Below are 25797 nucleotides of genomic sequence, written 5' to 3'. Positions count from 1 at the left end.
GGTTAAATGCAGAAGACACATTTCAGTTGAATGCATTCAGTTGTACAACTGACTAGGTATTGTAACGTGTGCGCTGGGAGTCGGGAAACAAGTCCAGGGAGTGCATCATTTAATAAACAAATGAACAAAACAAGAAACACGAACAACGCATAGACAGGAAACTGAAAAAATGACACCTGGAGAAGGAACCAAAGGGAGTGACATATATAGGACAGGTAATCAAGGAGGTGATGGAGTCCAGGTAAGTCTGATGACTCGCAGGTGCGCGTAATGATGGTGATAGGTGTGCGCCATAACGAGCAGGCTGGTGACCTAGAGGCTGGAGAGGGAGCACAAGTGACAGTACCCCTTCCCCGACACGCGGCTCCAGCCACTGACCAAAATGATGATCCCGGGGATCAGGAGTGGACCGGCCACCTCTGCTGATGCGCAGAAACCTGTCAGCCCGGCTGAGATGCGGGATCATGGCGACCAAGAGCGCCAGAGAGAGAGCATACGTGACGGTACAACCTCCCCAGTGCTTTTGGCTCCAGCCGCAGGACGCCAACCAAGGGGACGATCCCGGGGATCCGGAGCGGAGGCCTCCACTCTGGTGCATAAACCGGCTGAGGCGTGAGAGCCTGATGAGCCGGCTGAGACCTCCCCGGTTTCCTCGGTCGAAGCACGGGAACCTGTTCACCGGCTGAGGCATGGGAGCCTGTCGAACTAGCTGTGGCATGGGATCCTATCGATCCCGCTGAGGCATGGAAACCTGTCGAGCAAGCTGAGGCAGTGGAACCCGACAAACCGGCTGAGGCCTCCCACGTAGCTCCGGTTCAGATACCCGGACCTGACATCACCTCCAACAAGTTTTTTTTTTTAAATACCCCCTGATGCTTCCCTTTGGTGTCATTCTGTAACGTGTGTTCTGGAAGTCCGGAAGCAAGTTCAGGGAGTGCATCATTTAACCTGTTGGGGATAGGGGGCAGTATTTGCACGGCTGGATAAAAAACGTACCCGATTTAATCTGGTTACTACTCCTGCCCAGTAACTAGAATATGCATATAATTGTTGATTTGGATAGAAAACACCCTAAAGTTTCTAAAACTGTTTGAATGGTGTCTGTGAGTATAACAGAACTCCTTTGGCAGGCCAAAACCTGAGAAGATTCCAAACAGGAAGCGCTCTCTCTGACTATTTCTTGGCCTTCTTGATCATCTCTAACCAAAACAGGGGATCTCTGGCATAACGTGACATTTTCTAACGCTCTCAGAAGGCGCCAGAATGATGAATGGTGGCTTTGCAGGCCCTGGCTGAAAAACATTAGCGCATTTGGATAGTGGTCGATCTGAGGACAATGAGACTGGAGGCGCGTGCACACGCCGACACCCATGTTTACTTTCTCTCTCGTTGAACGAAAACATCGACGCCCGGTCGGAATATTATCGCTTTTTTACGAGAAAAATCGCATAAAAATTGATTTTAAACAGCGTTTGACATGCTTCGAAGTACGGTAATGGAACATTTTGAAATTTTTGGTCACGAAACACGTCGGGCGCGTCACCCTTCTTTACCCTTCGGATAGTGTCTTGAACGCACGAACAAAAACGCCGCTATTTTGGATATAACTATGGATTATTTGGGACTAAACCAACATTTGTTATTGAAGTAGAAGTCCTGGGAGTGCATTCTGACGAAGAACAGCAAAGGTAATCAAACTTTTCTAATAGTAAATCGGAGTTTGGTGAGTACCACACTTGGTGGGTGTCAAAATACCTAGCCTGTGATGGCCGGGCTATCTACTCAGAATATTGCAAAATGTGCTTTCACCGAAAAGCTATTTTAAAATCGGACATAGCGAGTGCATAAAGGAGTTCTGTATCTATAATTCTTAAAATAATTGTTATGTTTTTTGTAAACGTTTATCGTGATTAATTTAGTAAATTCACCGGATGTGTTTGGTGGGAATGCTAGTCACATGCTAGTCACATGCTAATGTAAAAAGCTGGTTTTTGATATAAATATGAACTTGATTGAACAAAACATGCATGTATTGTATAACATAATGTCCTAGGATTGTCATCTGATGAAGATCATCAAAGGTTAGTGCTGCATTTAGCTATGGTTTGGGTTTATGTGACATTATATGCTAGCTTGAAAAATGGGTGTCTGATTGTTTCTGGCTGGGTACTCTGCTGACATAATCTAATGTTTTGCTTTCGTTGTAAAGCCTTTTTGAAATCGGACAGTGTGGTTAGATTAACGAGAGTCTTGTCTTTAAAATGTTGTAAAATAGTCATATGTTTGAGAAATTGAAGTAATAGCATTTCTAAGGTATTTGAAAACTTTCCAAAGATTAGGAGTCATGCTCAGAAGATGTTTGTAATGTTTGGGTCAACCTAGGTATGTGAACAAACATTTTCAGTGTTAAAATATAACAAGTCAAGGCACAGATCATCTTTTACTGACTCTCACCTCAGCAATCCTGCGCATAGCGACATCAGAAACTATACCTGACTTCATTGCTCTAGTCAATGCCCATCAGACTTCACTCCTCACACTGATTGAGTAGTTTAAATGTAATGTTGTGCGCTCTCTTTCTTGTGTTTTTGTGCATACCCGTTAACAAGAGTTCTGTCCGCGGTGCTGAATGCACAGTGTACTTTTCCCTCTGTAGTTCATTGCATGTTTAATAATGAAAATACCTACTAAAAGGAGAACATGGATGTGGTTTGTTTCTGTGCATGTTAAAAAAGTAAAATAAGTAGCATATCTGGACGTGATTTACAGTAGATATCTGTCAACACAGTCATACACATGATGTATAATCCTGTAATATGATTCTGGCCCGCGATGGCAAAAATATATTCTAATGTGGCCCTACAAGGAAAATAATTGCTCAGGCCTGCTCTACACAGACCGGTGTGCATAACCAATCAGAGCTGCAGTAGGCCTATATTCAAATCGACAATTGCCATATCTGGATCTGTGCCATTTACTTTGAACTGGACCGTTTACCACATGAGCGGCATTGAGTAGATGCGCTTTTTTTAAGATCAAAGCGAGAGCTGCATGTAGCCAGGTGTGCACATTTTATTCATATCCTTTTTCTAGTTAGTGAGTTATTAGCCCAGTTATAGATCATTTTAAGTCAGAAATGGGGGAGTGATTGCTTCTTACAACAGCACAAAATATGTACATTTCTAGACATCTTTACATCTTAAATGGGCAGTGTTGTATTTTGAGACAGGCTTGAATAAGCTAAGTAGTCAATGGCAGGATAATGTGTCTGATTCTGTGTAATAATGTGGTAATAATAATGCATTTTATGTTGTAAAGTGGTTTCTTGCATCAAACACAACATTCAGTCACCTCATTGTCTGAAGGACAAGTGCATAAACAGGTTAATGTCAAGCCCTGCATGATTTTTTCAAATGTCTCATCGAATGTAGGCCTACATTGAACACCACACATTGGCTGCTACTGTAGGCTGAATGATAGAACAGCTATTTCCATGTTAAAAGGTTATGGGATGCATTTTCTTCATTGTTTCTGATCAAATTATGATCAAATAGCCACAGTTGCCTACTTGGCCACTGTTAAGACTAACTTAAACGGGTGCACCCTCAGTGTTCACAGTAAACATGCACCGGAAGTTGCCCAGAATTTTCACAACATTCAAGATTGCACTCAGCAGACCTGAAATTTGCTCAGTGCCAAGTATTTTTTTAGTGAACATTGGTGATGACAGTAGCCTAATTGTTTCTAAAGCACAACTGGTACGTCTGTTAGAAGATTGCAATAGACATTACAGGATTTCAGAATTTGTTAGAATAAACGTCCATAATTCTGACACCAAAGTAGAATTTTTGGAGATCAAACATTTTCTGAGAAAACAGAATTATTTTACATAAGTCACTGAAGCCAGTTAATTTGCAGGAATTGATTGGCCAACTGTATTTGTATTTATTAGGGATCCCGATTCTTCATGGGTGTCACGTCCTGACCAGTAAAGGGGTTATTTGTTATTGTAGTTTGGTCAGGACGTGGCAGGGGGTGTTTGTTTTATGTGTTCCGGGGTTTTTGGGTATTGTTCAATGTTTTGTATTTCTATGGTTTTTCTATGTTGTGTATTTCTTTGTTGGCCTGGTATGGCTCTCAATCAGGAACAGCTGTACATCGTTGTTGCTGATTGGGAGTCATACTTAGGTAGCCCTTTTTTCACCTGTCTTTTGTGGGAAGTTGTTTTTGCAATACTGTGCGTTCGTAAGTTTTCTTGTTTTGTTTTGTTACGTGTCTCAATAAAAGTTAAAATGAGCACTCAACCCGTTGCGCCTTGGTCTACTCCATACGACGACCGTTACAATGGGGCCCAAAACACATTAAGGCACTTACATTACACATAAAACAAAAGCTTAACAGTACATCATATAACATTATTACACCTCTACATATCTACAATACAAAATGTTTAATACCAACATACAACAATGTGTGTGTAGAGTGCGTGTGCTAGCGCCTGTGTGCGTATGTGTGTGTGTGTGTGTGTGTGTGTATTTGTATTTATTATGGATCCCCATTAGCTGCTGCATCTACTCTTCCTGGGGACCGGCAAAATGAAGGCAGTTATACAATATTTAGAAACATTACAATAAATACCTTACAGAATTCACAACACACTAAGTGTTAACTTGATAGTTCCTTCCAGACACAAATGAGAGAACAGCTCACTGACCATTACTCACCCTAGCAGAGGTGATGAGGCTGTTTTTATGTTATTTATGTAATTTATGTTGGTGACTGCAACTGTGCTGTCAGATTGTCTATTCGTAAATTCAGAGCGTTTCGCTCTCGGAACGTTCAGAGTGCACACTGGACGCTCTGGACATTGGCTAGCTTGCTAGCTACTTCCAGACACAAATGAGAGAACATCCCACTCTGACCATTTTACTCGCCCTAGCAGAGCTGGTTAGGCTGTTTTCATGTTATCCAGAGCGTTGGTGACTAACTGTGATGCTGGCAACAATTTATTTACGCTTTTTTGCCAATGTTTACTGACACTGTCCATACTCAACGGGTGTTGAGTGTTCGTAAATTCATCAGTTATTCTGCGCTCTGGCACAATCAGACAAGAGTGGTCTGAAATCGGAGTAGATGGCCAGACTGAATTTATGAACGCACCCGAAATGGTTACTTGCATGGTCTTTTTAACTATAATCCCAACTCATGATGCTACTACCCTGCATGAATCTGCAGGTAGCTAACCAACCAGGTCCAATGTTAGCTAGCTACCATTATGCTATAACTGGCAAAGCAAATGGCTCTGAGATACATATTATAAGATCATACACGTAACATTAGCTATTGAGCCAGCCAACTAACGTTAGCTAGCTAACAGTACACTTGAAATGAAACCACTTTCTGCCAAAATTAGAAATGTGTAATATCTGAAAATGTAACTAGCTAGACTATCTTACCCGTATACATCATGGATGGATGCATCTCTCTGTAACGGATGCCATGGTTGCCCTTAGTTTGAAGATGTAATCCAAAGACAGGCATTTTCTCCATCTCCTTAGCTATCATACATCAATTCCACTGATTTCAAAACTCAGTCCTCCAGAAAGTGGAGAGCAACAATTATGGAGATTTACTGCTCAATAGATCATTTTTTAAAAGCTGCTTTAGTCAGGATTACCTACACATACTGACCAGCTCAAATAGACAGAAGCGTGCCATATGGCAGACTAATCCGAACTCATCGCTCAGCATTTCCAGCTCACTGTGACGATCGTCGTAATGAGTAGACCAAGGTGCAGCGTGTTGAGTGCTCATGATAAATATTTATTTTAACTCAGAACACTAAAGCAAAACAACAAATAACGGAAAAGCGAACGTCACGTTCTGCAGGCTATAGTAACCTGTACAAAAACAAGATCCCACAACTAAAGGTGGAAAAAAAGGGCTGCCTAGGTATGATTCCTAATCAGAGACAACGATACACAGCTGCCTCTGATTAGGAACCATACTCGGCTCAACACAAAGAAATAGAAAACATAGAAATGAACATAGAAATACAAAATCTAGAATGCCCACCCAAATCACACTCTGACCTAGCCAAAATAGAGAAAATAAACGGTAAGCTAAGGTCAGGGCGTGACACTCACTCATTATCTCAGCCAATCATGGCTAGCAGGTAGGTTACTGCCTTTTTCTGTGGCTAAACCAACTAGGCTGGTAATTTAACAATTTTACTTGTATTTACAAATGGCATACAAGTTTTTTATTAAGGCAGATGAAAGTTCAGATGTTCCAGAAGGCAAAAAACGCATTTTGATAAAAAAAAAAAGTTTACATTCAAACGGCTCTCTGGGAAGTAGTGACGCACGACATGCCTATGGTGGCATGTCTTGTGGGCTATGCATGGGTGTCTGAGTGGGTGTTGATCATTTAAACAGACAGCTCGGTGCTTTCAACATGTTAATACCTCTCAGAAATACAGGTAGTGATGATGTCAACCTCTCCTCTATTTTGAGCTAGGAGAGTTTGACGATCTGTGATCATTTTGTTTGTCTTGTGTAGTTTCGTAATCATTGTACCTAATCTGTATGTGTAAACATGTATACGCAGGGCCCAGCTGTAAAAGAGACCTTGGTCCCAGTCTGTGTTCCTTGTTGAAATAAAGGTATAATAACATTATTGTTTGTTCTCTGTGTACATCCAAGGGCCAGCCATGCTGCCTTTTTCTGAGCCATTGCAATTTTCCTAAGTGTAACGTTCGTCGTATGTGGTAGTTGAAGTGGACCAAGGTGCAGCATGGTAAGTGTTCATGATTACTTTATTCATAAACACACTCAAACAAAATAACAAAAGCGAAAACGCACAGTTCCGTCAGGTACAGACACTAAACAGAAAACAACCTCCCACAAACACAGGAAGAAAACAGGCTGCCTAAGTATGATTCCCAATCAGAGACAACGATAAACAGCTGCCTCTGATTGGGAACCACACTGGACCAAAAACATAGAAACAGAAACATAGAGTTTCCCACCTGAGTCACACCCTGACCTAACCAAACATAGAGAAAAATAAGGATCTCTACGGTCAGGGCGTGACACTAAGTCCCTCTTTGTGGCACCTGACACATGACTGGACAGTAGTCCAGGTGCGAAACCTCGAGCCTCTAGGACAAGGGGGGGCAAAGAATTGTCAATTCAACCCAGCCCGCGAGACATTAAAAAAAATATATACACTACCGTTCAAAAGTTTGGAGTCACTTCGAAATGTCCTTGTTTTTGAAATAAAAGCACATTTCTTTGTCCATTAAAATAACATAAAATCAATCAGAAATACAGTGTAGACATTGGTTAATGTTGTAAATGACTATTCTAGCTGGAAATAACAGATTTAATGGAATATCTACATAGGTGTACAGATGCCCATTATCAGCAACCATCACTCCTGTGTTCCAATAATACGTTGTGTTAGCTAATCCAAGTTTATAATTTTAAAAGGCTAGTTGATCATTAGAAAACCCTTTTGCAATTATGCTAGCACAGCTGAAAACTGTTGTCCTGATTAAAGAAGCAATAAAACTGGCCTTCTTTGGACTAGTTGAGTATCTGGAGCATCAGCATTTGTGGGTTCGATTACAGGCTCAAAATGGCCAGAAACAAATAACTTTCTTCTGAAACTTGTCAGTCTATTCTTGTTCAGAGAATTGAAGGCTATTCCATGCGAGAAATTGCCAAGACACGGAAGATCTCGTACAACACTGTGTACTACTCCCTTCACAGAACAGCACAAACTGTCTCTAACCAGAATAGAAAGAGGAGTGGGAGTCCCCAGTGCACAACTGAGCAAGAGGACAAGTACGTTAGAGTGTCTAGTTTGAGAAACAGATGCCTCACAAGTTCTCAAATGGCAGATTCATTCAAATGTACCCGCAAAACACCAGTCTCAACGTCAACATTGAAGAGGCGACTCCGGGATGCTGGCCTTCTAGGCAGAGTTCCTCTGTTCAGTGTATGTGTTCTTTAGCCCATCTTAATATTTTCTTATTATTGGCCAGTCTGAGATATGGCTTTTTCTTTGCAACTCTGCCCATTATCACCGTTAATGTCAAAAGCCACACTGAAGTCTAACAGAACAGCCTCCACAATCATTTTATCATCAATTTCCCTCAGCCAATCGTCAGTCATTTGTGTTAGTGCTGTGCTTGATGAATGTTCTTCCCTATAAGCGTACTGAAAGTCTGTTGTCAATTTGTTTACTATAAAATAGCATTGTATCTGGTCAAAAAAATAATTTATCCAAAAGTTTACTAAGGGTTGGTAACAGGCTGATTGATAGGCTATTTGAGCCAGTAAAAGGGGCTTTACTGTTCTTTGGTAGCAGAATTACTTTTGCTTCCCTCCAGGCTTGAGGGCACACATTTTCTAGTAGATATGGCAAATAGGTGATGTGTTTACATATTACAGCATATCAATGAATGCATATCAAATGTTGGTCTTTGATATCGCTTCCACTTCTATAGGCCTTAACAAAGGCTTCCAAACTAGCAGTGACTACAGGGCAAACAGACTAAAGGACATGGCAAATACTCACTCATTAAAAGTTTGAGACTTGCTGCCACTTCAATCTGTCCCCTATAAACATTTTGCCAGAGATGGCACAGACAGAAATGGCAGGTCTGCTTCTAGCTCCTAATCAACTTTGCGTGTTATTCCTTACATTATTAGCTATTAACCTTTTTTGTGTTATTACAAACAGATGGAAACAACTTTTGGATATCAGAGCGGCAGTAACTCACCAGCATTACGACCAGGAAAATGACTTTCCCAAATTGGATACTTCGTTCGTACCCCCCAGGGCAATTTAATTTATCCCAGAGGCTGCTCCAAGACGCCGCCGGCGGAGAATAGGTATTCAGAGTGGACTTCTATTCCAACTCCGGAGGCGTGCACACCATCCACCGCTTCCGAGTATATTACTCGCTAATGTTCAGTCTTTGGATAATAAAGTAGACCAGCTCAGGGTGAGGATCTCCTTCCAGAGAGACATCAGGGACCGTAACATACTCTGTTTCACGGAATCATGGCTCTCTCCAGACATACTGTCCTCGTCTATACAGCCAGCTGGGTTCTCAGTACATCACGCAGACAGGAATAAATAACTATCCAGGAAGAAAGGCTGTTGTGCATGTTTCATGATTAACCTCTCTAGGGGAGGTGGGATGAAATCGTCCCACACTATTCAACAGCCAGTGAAAAATCAGAGCGCTAAATTTAAAACCACAAAATGTCATAATTCAAAGTTCTCAAACATAGGACTATTTTACACCATTTTATAGATACACTTCTCCTGAATCGAACCACGTTGTCCGATTTCAAAAAGGCTTTACAGGGAAAGCAAAACATTAGATTATGTTAGGAGAGTACATAGACACAAATAATCACACAGCCATTTTCCAAGCAAGCATATATGTCACATAAACCCAAACCACAGCTAAATGCAGCAATAACCTTTGATCTTCATCAGATGACACTCCTAGGACATTATGTTATACAATACATGCATGTTTTGTTCAATCAAGTTCATATTTATATCAAAAAACAGCTTTTTATATTAGCATGTGATGTTCAGAACTAGCATACCCACCGAAAACTTCCGGTGAATTTACTAAATTACTCATGATAAACGTTGACAAAATACATAACAATTATTTTAAGAATTATAGATACAGAATTCCTTTATGCAGTCGCTATGTCCGATTTTAACCTGTTATGGCTAGGGGGCAGTATTTTCACGGCTGGATAAAAAACGTACCCGATTTAATCTGATTATTAGTCCTGCCCAGAAACTGGAATATGCATATAATTATTAGCTTTGGAGAGAAAACACTCCAAAGTTTCTGAAACTGTTTGAATGGTGTCTGTGAGTATAACAGAACTCCTATGGCAGGCAAAAACCTGAGATGCTTCTGTTCAGGAAGTACCCTGTCTGAACATTTCTTGCCCTTCTTTATTATCTCTATCGTTTACAAAGGATCTCTGCTCTTACGTGACAATTCACACGTCTCCAATGAGGTCTCATAGCCCGGGAAAAACAGGAATGACGTAATTCAAAGCCCTGGCTGAAGCACAGGAAGGCAAAAGCTAAGTGGTCACTCAATGGTCTAAGCCTTAGGCGCGTGAGACGCCCCGCCCCCGGCTTTCGGTTTTTTCCTCAGTTTACAGACAGGCAGATTCCCGGTCGGAATATTATCGCTTCTCTACGAGATAAATTGCATAAATATTGGTTTTAAACAGCGGTTGACATGCTTCGAAGTACGGTAATGGAATATTTAGAAATTTTTTGTCATATTTTGCGTCATGCTCGTGGCCGAGATTTAGCGTTGGGATAGTGTCTAGAACGCACGAACAAAACGTCGCTGTTTGGATATAACGATGGATTATTTGGGACCAAACCTACATTTGTTATTGAAGTAGAAGTCCTGGCAGTGTATTCTGATGAAGAACAAGCAAGGTAAGAACATTTTTGTTATAGGAAATGTGATTTTGGTGAAGGCTAAACTTGCAGGGTGTCTAAATAGCTAGCCCTGTAACGCCGGGCTATGTACTTACATTATTGCAAAATGTGCTTCATCCGAAAAGCTATTTTAAAATCGGACATATCGAGTGCATAGAGGAGTTCTGTATCTATAATTCTTAAAATAATTGTTATGCTTTTTGTGAACGTTTATCGTGAGTAATTTAGTAAAATCACCGGAAGTGTTCGGTGGGAATGCTAGTTCTGAACGTCACATGCTAATGTAAAAAGCTGTTTTTTGATATAAATATGAACTTGATTGAACAGACATGCATGTATTGTATAACACAATGTCCTAGGTGTGTCATCTGATGAAGATCATCAAAGGTTAGTGCTGCATTTAGATATGGTTTGGGTTTATGTGACATGATATGCTAGCTTGAAAAATGGCTGTGTGATTATTTCTGGCTGGGTACTCTGCTGACATAATCTAATGTTTTGCTTTCGCTGTAAAGCCTTTTTGAAATCGGACAGTTTGGTTAGATAAAGGAGAGTCTTGTCTTTAAATAGCTGTAAAATAGTCATATGTTTGAAAAGTGTAAGTTTTCGGATTTAGAGGAGTTTGAATTTCGCGCCCCGCCCATCATTGGATATTGGAGCAATCGTTCCGCTAGCGGAACGTGTAGATGTAAGAGGTTTTAAAATAGTTTTTCGGCGAAAGCACATTTTGCAATATTCTGAGTACATAGCTCGGCCATCACGGCTAGCTATTTTGACATCTGCCAACTTCGGGGTCACCTAAACTCAGAATTACTATTAGAAAAATTGGATTACCTTTGCTGTTCTTTGTCAGAATGCACTCCCAGGACTTCTACTTCAACAACAAATGTTGTTTTGGTTCCAAATAATCCATAGTTATATCCAAATACCTCCGTTTTGTTCGTGCGTTCAGGTCACTATCCGAAGGGTAACGCGCGAGCGCATTTAGTGACAAAAAATGTCTAAATATTCCATTACCGTACTTAGAAGCATGTCAAACGCTGTTTAAAATCAATTTTTATGTTATTTTTCTCATAAAATAGCGGTAATATTCCAACCGGGCAATGTTGTACAAGCTAAACACCTTCGACTGAAAGAAAAAAATGGAGAAGTCTTGTGAACCCGCATCTCCAGTCTCACTGTCCCCAGGCTGACCACTTCCAAACTCTGCTCCTATACTTTGCCCAGAGACAGCAGACACCCCATTCCACTTTCTGGCGGCTTTAGAGAGCCAATGGAAGCCTTAGAAAGTGTCACGTTACAGCACAGATGCTGTAATGCCGATAGAGATGCAACAGAAGGACAACAAATTGTCAGACAGGGCACTTCCTGGTTGGAATCTTCTCAGGTTTTGGCCTGCCATATGAGTTCTGTTATACTCACAGACACCATTCAAACAGTTTTAGAAACTTTAGTGTTTTCTATCCAAATCTACTAATTATATGCATATTCTAGTTTCTGGGCAGGAGTAGTAACCAGATTAAATCGGGTACGTTATTTTTCCGGCCGTGAAAATCCTGCCCCCTATCCCAAAAAAGTGAACTACTCATGGTGTGATTGTGATAACGTACAGAAACTCAAGTCCTTTTGTTCACCCAACCTAGAATACCACACAATCAAATGCCCGACCGTATTACCTCCCAAGAGAATTCTCTTCGGTTATAGTCACAGCCGTGTATATTCCCCCTCAAGCCAATACTACAAAGGCCCTCATGGAACTACACTGGACTTTATGCAACCTGGCAACCACATATCCTGAGGAGGCATTTATTGTAGCTGGGGATTTTAACAGAGAAAATTTGAGGAAAACACTACCTCTCTTCTATCAACACATTAACTGTAGTACTCGAGCTGGAAAAACACTGGACTGCTACTCCCCCTTCCGGGATGCCTACAAGGCCCTCCCCCGCCCTTTCTTCAGCAAATCAGATCACGACTCCATTTTGCTCCTCCCTTCCTATAGGCAGAAACTCAAAAAGGAAGTACCTGTGCTAAGATCTAGCGTGAACCACCGCATGTAACCATGGGAAGGTGACTGGGAATATGGTCGAATACAAATAGTGTAGTTATTCCCTACGTAAGACAATCAAACAGGCAAAACGTCAGTACAGAGACAAATCTGAGTCGCAATTCAACAGCTATGACACGAGACGTATGTGGCAGGGTCTACAGACAATCACGGATTACAATGGGAAAACCAGCCACATCGCGGACACTGACGTCTTGCTTCCGGGACAAGCTAAACACCTTCGCCCGCTTTGAGGATAACACAGTGTCACCGACGCAGCCCGCTCCCAAGGACTGTGGGCTCTCATTCTCTATGACCAACATGAGTAAGACATTTAAGCATGTTAACCTTCGCAAGGCTGCCGGCCCAGAAGGCATCACTAGCCGCATCCGCAGAGCATGCGCAGACCAGCTGGCTGGTGTGTTTACAGACATATTCAATCTCTACCTATCCCAGTCTGCTGTCCCCACTTGCTTCAAGATGTCCACCATTGTTCCTGTACCCAAGGAAGCAAAGGTGACAGAACTAAATGACTATCGCTCCATAGCACTCACTTCTGTCATGATGCAGTGCTTTGAGAGGCTAGTTATTAAGGATCATATCACCTCTACCTCACCTGACACCCTAGACCCACTTCAATTTGCTTACCGCCCGAATAGATCCACAGACGATGCAATCGCCATCGCACTGCACAAGGCCCTATTCCATCTGGACAAGAGGAATACATATGTAAGAATGCTGTTCATTGACTACAGCTCAGCCTTCAACACAATAGTACCCTCCAAGCTCATCATTAAGCTCGGGGTCCTGGGTCTGAACCCCGCCCTGTGCAACTGGGCCCTGGACTTCCTGACTGACCGCCCCCCAGGTGGTGAATGTAAGACATTTTCCTGATCCTCAACACAGGGGCCCCACAAGGGTACGTGCTCAGCCCGCTTTGCCCCTAAGACCTTCACAAACTTTTACAGATGCACAATTGAGAGCATCCATTCGGGCTGTATCATCGCCTGATACCGCAACTGCACCGCCCGCAACCGCAGTTGCGCAAGAATACACAAGAATTTCGCTACACCCGCAATAACATCTGCTAAATATGTGTATGTGAGCAATAACATTTGATTTGAAATAGGAGTGGCAATATCGTCCACTAGTATCCTCATGAGCCGTCAATGAATGATGGAGCTGAGTTTTCCCTTTTGCCCAAAATTTCATTTAAGGAGCTCCAAAGTTTTTTTTTACTATCAATCTTTATATAGTTTGATTCATAATATAGTTTCTTCTTCTTTTTATTCAGTTTAGTCACATGATTTCTCAATTTGCAGTACGTTTGCCAATCGGTCGTGCTGACAGACTTATTTGCTGTACCTTTTGCCTTATCCATCTCAACCATACTATTTTTAAATTCCTCATCAATCCAAGGGGATTTAACATGTTTCACAGTAATTTTCTTAATGGGTGCACGCTTATTAGTAATTGGAATAAACAATTTCATAAATGTGTCAAGGGCAGCATCTGGTTGCTATTCATTACACACCACAGACCTGCAAATATTCTTTACATCATCAACATAAGAATCACTACAAAATGTATTGTATGACCTCTGATACACTATATTAGGCCCAGCCTTTGGAACTTCGGTTTTCATAGATATGTTAATCACCCAGAAAATATACCTCTTTGTTGATATCACATATTATCAAGCATGTCACACATATTATCCAGATACTGACTGTTAGCACTTGGTGGTCAATAGCAGCTTTAGGTGAGATAGATTAACCTGTAACCATATTACTTCAACATGTGCTCTGTATTGACAATTATTTATTCAATACCATCAAGGTATGCTATTTAAGATACTGAATACATAATGTTAATAATAATCTTCTGAAAACATCTGAAACCCTACTTCTTCAAACAGTATCTTAAATGATCCTCCTCCTCACCTCGACCCCCCCCCCCTTCTAGCTATGACTCTATTGTCTGCTAAATGACAACGTAAAAATAAAAAAACGTGATAATCTCTCTGCCTTATTTTCCAGTTCTCAGAACATCCATCAGAATGTGCCCTGAAATGACAGTATTGATCATGGGTTTCGAACAGAACTAAACTGTCACAACTGTCTGAAGAATGGGACCAAAGCGCAGCGTGTGTATCGTTCCACATTTTATTATAACTGTGAAACTATGCAAGACATACAAATAAACTAATGACCAAAACAAACCATGACGAAGCGGTGCAGCATACACTTACTCAAAATAATCTCCCACAACTCCTAGTGGGAGAAACAACAACTTAAATATGATCCCCAATTAGAGACAACGATGACCAGCTGCCTCTAATTGGAGATCATCCCAAAAAACAACAACATAGAAATACAACAACTAGAACCCCACATAGAAATACATAAACTAGACAAAACCCCCAACATAGAAAAAAGAAACTAGAACCAACATAGACATAAATAAACTAGATAAAACCCTCTGTCACGCCCTGACCTACTCTACCATAGAAAAATAAAAGCTTTCTATGGTCAGGACGTGACATAAACATTGGGTTTCTCACTTGAGGGAGAATGTCAATATCATCGACAGTGCAAGAACAACACGCAACATCACATCAGTTAACCTTAACAGCCATATTGATCTGTCCTGTGCTTATCTGTCCTCAGACCAAAGCTTAGAGCTGTTTGGGTTAATTGAACACCCAGACAGATAGAAGACAAAAGGATCCAATGCACTCCAGATAATAGTGTTGTATTTTACATTATTTCATATTGCACTGAGGCATATGCGGAAATGTTTAAATGAAATACATATTTTGTCTTATTAATGATCATTTCTCCAATGAGTTTCAAAAGAAGATACCAGTATTATGATTTATGAATACATGCAGTCCAACAATACGTCGGCATTCAACTGGCACAATCATAGCCTTGCATTTTATCAGAAATCATTAGAATATTTGAAAAGCAATCTTATTGTTTGCTTGTGCATGCTGCGAGAAGATAAATTAAAGGGGACTTTTTAACTGAAGATCTTCAGCCAAAATTGGACACACATTTTAATACATTTTCAGGAGCAAATAACAACAGGCCATCATAAATCATTTTTGTAGCACCCATTTATCCTTCCCTATGTGACAAACACAGTGGAAAGGCCTTTCCAGGTCCTGATAAGTGTTAATAAATTACCTGAATTTCCCAGTTAATGGCTGTCAGCCTGCTAGAATGAGATACCATTGTGTGTCATGAATATTTTGATGGCGTGATTAGATCAAAATGCAGTGAATTCCTAAACAGCAATGCCAAAGCACTACTGATCGTAAAAGTCATTTTTGTTGCATATCTACTGATGTGAAATAATTAGGATGGCACTGCACTGTTAAAATTAAGTACTTTGTAACACCAAAACTAGGGTTAACTGAGCTGCCATCAACTTGAAGACTAAACCTTAACTTTGCTGGAGCATTGAAACACATCATCCAGAGATGTTTTGAAACATAACATGGTGTGTTGTAACACTACTTAATCAAGTGTTGTACAATACCTTGCCAGGAACTGGTAACACTAACAGAAAAGATTGAAAACACTATTTTGGTGTTTCGATTCCTGTTTAGTGCAGAATTAGAACAGAATTAGAACATTTTTATTGAGACAGTTATGCAATGACAGAGGGGATACAGATAGGTGGGAGAAACAGATTGAATGGTTGGAGTAGGGAATTTAACCCTGTTCTTCGGTGGGGAGAGAGATGATGAGTCTAAGCCAGGTGCGTTACCGTTAGACCATGGGCTCTGCACGACTTGCATTCATTATTATTAAGTATGTGATGTTTTTTTTGTGTTGTTGGTCAATTTCAATTCACCCCTGAATAATTTCTTACAGTGTGGCTGTGTGGTTGAGTGGGTAAAATTCCTATGAAATGTACCATCTTACCGCCCCTCCAGTTTCTAATATGTCTAAATAAAGTATTGAAAAAATAAAGGTGGAATTCAACCCAAAATATTCTCCATAGGACCTTATCATCAATCAATATTTAGGCTATAAAGTATTTGCATTTCTAAACCACTAATTCTATGAGAAACACAGTTTTAGTGTTTTTATGCTGCATTTTACATGCACTTAAACCCTCAGTGTTTTCACAACACTCTCAAAAACACCAATATTCAGGTTGATGAACCACTTTGGGCGTTTCAGAGTACTTAATTTCTGTTTTAAAACACTTACATTGGGTTTACATTCAAACACCAGATCTCAGCTTAGGTGCACTACTTTTCATGATTTCATTACACAATCATGGTGTTTTAAAACTTTGTATTTTGAAAGTGTGTCAGTTTGCGACAAGATCTGCAACCACCTAAACTTAGTTTTCTGATCTGGAAGCTTAAGTTAAATGCAGGTCTTTTGGAACTTTTCTTGGAGATATAATGGTTTTTATTGTGATGTTAAAGCAGTTTGTATTTGGCTAGGAAATTAAGAAGAAGAAGAAATGCCAGTTATTGTCCTTGTGAGACATTGATTGGAGACTGTCATTCTCTCTCTGCTTCTCCATTCCCTCTCCCCTATTATTTGTCTGTGATGGGAATCACATACATGTATGAAATGCTCATATAATCTAATTGACCGGGACAAAAGTCTGACAGATAAATATTAGACAAGCAAAATTAAAGAATTGCTAGGAGAGTTAATTTGATCTCTCTCTCCTCGTCTCCTTATCCTCCTCTCTCTCTCTCTCTCTGTGACGATCGTCAAAATGAGTAGACTAAGGTGCAGCGTGGTACGTGTTCATATTTCTATTAAACTCAGAACACAAAATCAAACCAACAAACAAAGAAAAAAACAAATGTCACGTTCTGCAGGCTTACTGAGCTGTACAAAAAAAAATCCCACAACGGAAGGTGGAAAAAACGCCTGCCTAAGTATGATTCCTAATCAGAGACAACGATAGACAGCTGCCTCTGATTAGGAACCATACTCGGCTCAACACAAAGAAATAGCAAACATAGAATGGAACATAGAAATATAACACATAGAATGCCCACCCAATGTCACACCCTGACCTAACCAAACAGAGAAAAACGGCTCTCTCAGGTCAGGGCGTGACACTCTCTTTCACTCCCTCTTTCAATTCAAAGGGCTTTATTGGAATGGGAAACATATGTTTATATTGCCAAAACAAGTGAAATAGATAATAAATAAAGTGTACTTTTTCTCTTTCTCTCTCTCTTTCTCTCTTTTTCATAATTTCCACATGCATACTTTAATTGTGTCTTTGAAATTCCATAGTGCCATATGTGCAAGGTTCAGGTATTCTAATCTACATAAAACTGAATCCACTACCAATATTTCTATGCAGTAGATATATGCTTGCAGCACCAGCCATGAAACAACCATGGTACAGCAGAATTAAGTGGGACTACTTTTAATTGCTAATTTGTTGAATGAGAAAAGGCATCTGCACAGATGGCTGTCAGAATATGCGGCTTGTCAGTAAAGATTTGCATCTCTGTGTTCATTTGCATGGTACTCTCTCTGTGATGTTTCTCTAACCCCCCTCGAAACTGTCTGAGTAAAAGCTAAAAGACATCTGGAAATATGCATTCCCAAATGGCTGTTCCAACTAGCGGAGTCCACACCTGTCACTCAACCACTTACATTTTACAGTACAGGTGATGTTTATATCTCTCTCACATTGGAATCTATGGGGCTATGTTTAGCTGAGTAAAACTAAATTAATAAAACTAAATAACCATGTCATAATATGTCAACAGCAGACATAACTTGCCATAACATGGTCATAACACTGTCATGACACATATATTTAGATCTGTTGTGAAATATATTGCATTTTTTTATGGGTGGTTATGACACCTACATAAGAGTGTCAAAACCTACAAAACCTAGCACGGTAGTTATTTTATGGCTGGTTATGACACCAACATAAGAGTGTCAGAACCCACAAAACCTACCACACAAGGAAAAACATTCCATAACACGATAGCCTACTTGTCAAACATATTTTTGTTATATTGTATAAGGATCCGCCCCTTTTTTTCAATTTTCGCCTAAAATGACATACCCAAATCTAACTGCCTGTAGCTCAGGCCCTGAAGCAAGGATATGCATATTCTTGGTACCATTTGAAAGGAAAAACGTTGAATTGTTTGGAAATCTGAAAGGAATGTAGGAGGATATGACACAATACGTCTGGTAAAAGATAATACAAAGAAAAAAACAACTGTTTTGTATTTTTTTGTATCATCATCTTTGAAATGCAAGGGAAAGGCCATAATGTATTTTTCCAGCCCAGGTGCAATTTATATTTTGGCCACTAGATGGCAGCAGTGTATGTGCAAATTTTACACTGATCCAGTGAACCATTGCATTTCTGTTCAAAATGTTGTATCAAGACTGACCAAATTTGTTTATTAATAACTTTTCATGTTCAAAATTGTGCACTCTCCTCAACCAATAGCATGGTATTCTTTCACTGTAATAGCTACTGTAAATTGGACAGTGCAGTTAGATTAACAAGAACTTAAGCTTTCTGCCAATATCAGATATGTCTATGTCCTGGAAAATTTTCTTGTTACTTACAACCTCATGCTAATTGCATTAGCCTATGTTAGCTCAACCGTCCCGTGGAAGGGACACCGATCCCGAAGAAGCCTTTGTTGTTGTTGTAATGAATTCTTTAAAGTACCGTAATTTCCGGACTATTAAGCGCACCTGAATATAAGCCGCACCCACTGAATTTTAAAAAAAGTATTATTTTGAACATAAATAAGCCGAACATGTCTATAAGCCACAGGTGCCTACCGGTACATTGAAACAAATTAACTTTACACAGGCTTTAATGAAACACGGCTTGTAACAAAAATAAATAGGCTTTAACGAAACACGGCTTGCAACAAAAATAAATAGGCTTTAACGAAACACGGCTTGTAACAAAAAATAGTCATGAGTCGACTCATTAAGACCAAGCTCCCGTGCAGCAGCTCTATTTCCTTTTCCAACAGCCAGATCAATCGCCTTCAACTTGAAAGCTGCATCATATGCATTTCTCCGTGTCTTTGCCATGATGAGGGTGACAAAATGACTACCATAATCAGAATGATGGGAAGTTTGAGAGCACTCAATTTAATCTAAACAGTAAACAAAAATGTTGTTTGACCTTAACCTGTTCGGCAATTTCATTGGTCTAATGAAAGCCTCATGCCGCCAAAAAACGGAGCACGTCACAGAATGTGTTTTTTTGGAGAAAAAAAATTGAAAGCGGGAAAAATCCATATATTAGCCGCGTCATTGTTTAAGACGCGAGGTTCAAAGCCTGGGAAAAAAGTTACGGCTTATAGTCCGGAATTTACGGCAATATTTTTCCACTTTATGACACTGTCAAGAAACATTATGACCATCCTGTGCCACTTTACTTGGACTAAGAAAATAGGTAGATGTCTGTAGGTAGATGTCTGACATTAATGTGTGAGCAATTACAATGATAATTCAATATGGTCCATTTCAGAAAATGTTAAGAAACATTTTTCAAACGAAAGAAAACGTATTGGAAGGGAAAAAATACATTTGAATAAATGTGGGTTTTGACACTTATGTAGGTGTCATAATCAACCATAAAATAACATGTCACAACAGGTGTAAATATTTGGGTTGTGACAGGTTATGTCAGCTGTTATGACATTTATGACATGGTTATGACCATATCATAACGTGATATGACACTAGGTGTCAAGTAAAGTGTTACCACATTAGTATTACTGCAGTGTTTGTATCACTTTTTCCGTCATTGTCAGGTGTATAAAACACCATGTGAAAATTACCATGTTATCTCTTTTTTTTGCATTCGCTATTACCTTACTAAGATAGATTGATAGATATATTGACAGGGCTATACTATACTATGATTGAGTGATGCTAACTAACCTGATTCACACTATATTTTCCCCTCATTTGAGAACAACAACCCTCTTCTGCATAATGTTCACTTACGGCTCATCCAAGTCTATTTTCCATCAAAATCTGAGGGCAAATTTCAATCCTTTCACTTAGAACTCTCCATCAAAACTCTGAGGTATGAATATGACTATATGTTGACATTTTAAAATGTCAGTGGTAAGGGTGCTTTGTAAAAAGAGGGAGAAGTACCACATTTCTTGTAAGCAGTCCTGTATGAGTTGACGTTTAATGGGGCTTATTACACAATGATTTGTGCTGAAGTATGAGAGACTGCACATGTTGGGTGTGATGTGTGTTTTAACTTCAGTGAAATTGAATCAGGACTAGCCTCGGACACCCAGGCTTCGCTCAAGGTGAGGTGAAAGCCTTTGACAGAAGCTATATCAGGCAGATATGATAAACTGTACTCTAGGAGGGAGTCTCATTCACTTGCCATGTTGCAAGTAAGGAGATTGTAGCTATCTACTTCATTCAGATTCCTCTTCTATCTGAAGATCTTAGAATGACCAACGAGTTTACCAAAGATACATGAACAGGAGACAGTAAGCTATTGATTCACAAAACCACTGCTATGTAATGTATAGATTTCTCCATTTTGACTTTATCTTTTCCCATTCTCCTCTTAGATACAAGAGCATGTTGACATTTGAGAACCGGTGACTGTGATGGTTGTCTTGTGAAAGTCTGTTTTCAACATTATCTGGAAACTTTGAGCACTGTAAATGTCCTCGCTGATGAGAGGGAGATAAGAACAAATAGTATTCTGCCTGTCTCTGTCAGGTGACTATTGTGACTCTTGAGATCTGTCAAGGATCTACAGATATACCCTTTATAAATCTCATCCTCTCATCTCTCAATTAATAAAGGTCTTATTTGAAGGGGGAGACTGATAGTTTGCTAATGATGGTAGAACAGAGGCAAGAAACTTGACATTTTAATCAATGCTGCCATCTAGTGTAATGGTAGCCACGTTCTTGTCATTCCGTTTCTCCAGAGGTCTCTGTATGACACAATGATGCACTATTGAATGAGCAAAGTAAACCATCGAAAAGATTCCAATCAAACTGGGAATTCTTAGATATGACATACAATATTTGTCTAAAACTGTAATTATTTGAAAGTCAAAGAGTTTATATCACTCATGGATAAAACAACTGCAGGTGTAGGTGTTGTGTATTGATATTCTAGTTTTGTCCCTTTAGGGCACCTGTAAACCCCCCCCCCCCCCCCCCGTGACACGCATTAAACAATGCCCACGTTAATTTCTACTCCCGTCTCATACCCTGTCCTTATATTAGTTGTATAAGTAATACAGTGTGCTATACAACAAAACTGGCGACGAGGAAGAAATGTTCTCACGTTTGTACTCATTATCTTTGGCAGAAAGTCTTAGTTAAATTAGTTAATTTTCTTTCGCTGTAGAAAGATGCAAACAAAACGTGGAGCTAGCCAGTTGAGTGATGCTAGCTAGCTTTTGATGTTACAGCTACGAGACCCTCAAGGGATAGGAAGAGTTTCGCTGCGGGAGAAAGTGAAGTCCGCTTGAGTTAAAATAAAAAAAAGGGTCTGGGAGTAAGGGACCGTCTGAAAAGTGTGAGAATGAAAAATGAACCGAAAATGTCTGCATTGGTTGGAAATATAGGAACATTTGATGAATCTGGGGAACAATGGAGTTCTTACACAGAACATGTTGAGTACTTTGTGTTGGCAAATGGAATTAAAGCAGAAGTCGTTGTGTCAACATTTTTGACTGTTATGGGGAGGAAAAACATTCAATCTACTGCGCAGCCTAGTAACGCTGAAAAACCTGGTGATAAATCATATGATGAAATTGTGGCTACCTTAAAAGAACATTCTCCCAAACCACTGATAATCGCAGAGAGATTCCGGTTTCATAAGAGAAATCAAGTGGAGGAGGAATCAATCTCACAGTTTGTGGCTGTATTGAAACAGTTATCTGAAGACTGTGAATTTGGGCGATCAATGAGTGACACTATACGTGATAGGTTAGTGTGTGGCATGCGCAGCGAGGCAATTCAGAAACGCCTTTTGACTGAGAGTAACTTAACGTTGCAGAGAGCAATAGAAGTGAGTACATCAATGGAAATGGCAAATAAAGACGCACAACAGCTAAGTGCATCGACCCAAGTGCATAAGGTGTCTACGTGGTTAAAAAACACCAAGCAGAGGAGTGTTGGAGCAAAGACTTAGACTGCTGAAAAAAGGGTCACATCGAACGTGCATGTAAAAACAAAAAGAGACAATCAAACAAAAGTACTGAACAAAGGAAAAGCGACTTCAGGGAGTATAAAAAGAAAGTGCTTAAAATGGAGCACACAGAGGATGAACAAAGTGATACCCTGTCTGAAGGGGAAGAATCTTTGCATGTTTTGTTCATTTCAGACAATGGACACGGATACTGGGTGACACCGCTACTGGATGGAAACGCAGTACGGACACTGGAGCAGCCATATCTTTGCTGTCTGAGGCTGTATACAAGGAGAAACTACATCAACTCACACTACAGCCCACAAAGATGAAAAAACATACACCGGTGAGATTGTTCCAGTGAGAGGAAGCGTGATTGTTACAGTGGAGCTCAACAAACAGAAGGTAAAGCTACCACTCTACTTTGTGAAAGGCAACCATCCAGCAATGCTAGGATGAACATGGCTGGAAAAGATCAAACTAAACTGTCAGGAAATTCACATGGTTGCAAAAGAGGACACAAACCTACAAGGGATATTGAGGAAACACGCAGATGTGTTCAAAGGAGAACTTGGCAGTATGAAGGACATAACAGTTAAAGTGACCGTGAAACCAGACAGCAAGCCAAAATGCTTCAAAGCTACACCTGTCCCATAATACGCCATAAAACCAAAAGTTGAAATTGAGCTAAACAGACTAGTGGAGAGTGGAGTATTGGATCCAGTGAATGTTAGTGAATGGGCTACACCCGTTGTTCCAGTCATAAAAAAAGATGGCCTATCTACAGATGCATGTGGACCAAGAGTCACAAGAACTGTTGACCATAGTGACTCACAAAGGACTGTACAGGTACCGGAGGCTTCTTTTTGGAATCACCTCAGCTCCAGCCTTGTTTCAGAGAGCTATGGACCAGATACTGAGCGGGCTCACTGGGGTCCAATGTTACCTCGATGATCTACTCATCTCCAGAAAAGACGAGCAGGAGCACCTGAGAAACCTGAACGCTACACTACAGAGATTGGAGGAGTACGGTCTGAGGGTCCGGAATGACAAATGCGAGTTTTTCCGGCCCTCTGTTGAGTACCTGGGCCACGTCATTGACAGTTCAGGGCTCCACAAGGCGCCATTGAAGGTGAAGGCCGTTGCGGAAGCTCCATCCCCACAGAATGTGAGTCAGCTGAGGTCATTCTTAGGACTACTGACATACTACGCAAAGTTTGTGCCAAACCTAGCTAACATGTTAAAGCCACTGCATGAACTTTTGAACAAAACCAAACAGTGGAAGTGGACAGACCGATGTGAGGAGGCCTTCAAGAAAGTGAAAACAGCCTTAGCTCAGTCAGAGGCCCTAATCCACTTCAACCCCAACTTGCCATTACAGTTGGCATGTGATGCATCGCCTTATGGCGTTGGTGTGGTTGTCTCACACATCATGCCATCAGGTGAAGAAAGGCCAATTGCTTTCGCATCACAAACCTTAAGTAAAGCTGAGAGCAACTATGCACAGATAGAGTGTGAAGCACTCACCATTGTGTTTGGAGTTAAGAAATTTCATCAGTTTCTGTTTGGCCGACGATTCACACTGCTGACGGACCGTAGACCCCTCACCTCCATCTTTGGTCCCCACACCGGCATTCCGTCGCTTGCAGCCAGCCGCATGCAGTGATGGCCGTTATTGTTGTCTGCTCACCAGTACGATATCAGGTACAGAAGGTCTGAGCAGCACTGCAATGCAGACAGCCTCTCAAGGCTTACCTTACCTGTCACACACACTGAGCACTCCCAGTCTCAAATCTTATACATCAAGGAAGTGACGAACGCCCCAGTTACATCTGTCCAAGTGAAACAGTTCACCCACACAGATCCAGTGATGTCTGAGGTTGTGGATATTGTCACTCGTGGAATAGAAGGAGAGATGTCGGACAGCCTACAACCTTACCTAGTGAGGAGAAACAAGCTCACAGTTCTGTTTGGATGCTTGCTATGGGGTTTTTGAGTCATCATACCGCTGCCACTGAGAAGGCAGGTGCTTGAAGAACTCCATTCAGGGCACTGTGGCATGGTGCGAATGAAGGAGATTGCACGCAGCTACTTTTGGTAGCCAGGTCTGGACGCAGCTATCGAAGACAAGGTCAAGTTCTGTTCTGCATGTCAAAAGATGAGGAACATGCCTCAGCTACACCCATGGGACTTCCCAGAGGAGCCTTGGCAGCGAGTCCACATAGACTATGCAGGCCCACTGGAGGATAGTATGTTCTTCGGCCATTTGCTGTGTGCGTCAACTACAACTGAGGTCACAGTGATGAAGAGCACCTCAGCGGAGAGAACCATCGAAGAGCTACGGTCAATCTTCAGTCGCTTTGGCTTGCCAACGCAACTCGTTAGTGATGATGGCCCCCAACTGGTGTCTGAAGAGTTCCGGTCATTCATGGAAGAAAATGGAATTCAACACAAAGTCAGCGTCGTATCAGCCTGCAACGAACGGCCTCGCTGAAAGGTTTGTCCAAACGATGAAGCAAGCTTTAGAGTCATCACAAGGGAACGGCTCCCTCAATAGGCGCCTAAACACCTTCCTGTTAACCTACAGAAACACTCCCCACGCTACAACCAAAGTGGCACCCGCGTCAGCCATGATGAAAAGACAGCTTCGCACGCGACTCGACCTCCTGAGACCTCCAAAGACTAAACAGGTTGTACAGATACAACAGAGAGCACAGGTGGAGAGACAGAGAAAAGCTAGCTGGAGAGAGAGTTCTTGCTCGGAACTACTGCAAAGATCCAAAGTGGATACCAGCCACAGTGGTTGCACAAACAGGGCCTCTGTCCTACACAGTTCACACACCGGAAAACATCATCTGGAGGAGACACGTGGATCAACTGTTGCCAGGAACCAACCTCAGAGATGACTCCTGTCAAGTGACAAACCAAGATCAGCTACTGGAGACCAACAATGACTACGAGCCTTCACCTGAACATCCACTGCAGCAACCTACAAATGTGGAAAGTGCTCCAGACTCAGCTGAACCAGCCAGAGTGCCTACTCAGAGGGTACTGTTGCACTCC

Source organism: Salmo trutta, chromosome 34, assembly GCF_901001165.1.
Source record: "Salmo trutta chromosome 34, fSalTru1.1, whole genome shotgun sequence".
Taxonomy (NCBI): domain Eukaryota; kingdom Metazoa; phylum Chordata; class Actinopteri; order Salmoniformes; family Salmonidae; genus Salmo; species Salmo trutta.
The sequence above is the reverse complement of the archived record's forward strand: the minus strand, read 5'-3'. Positions refer to the sequence as shown.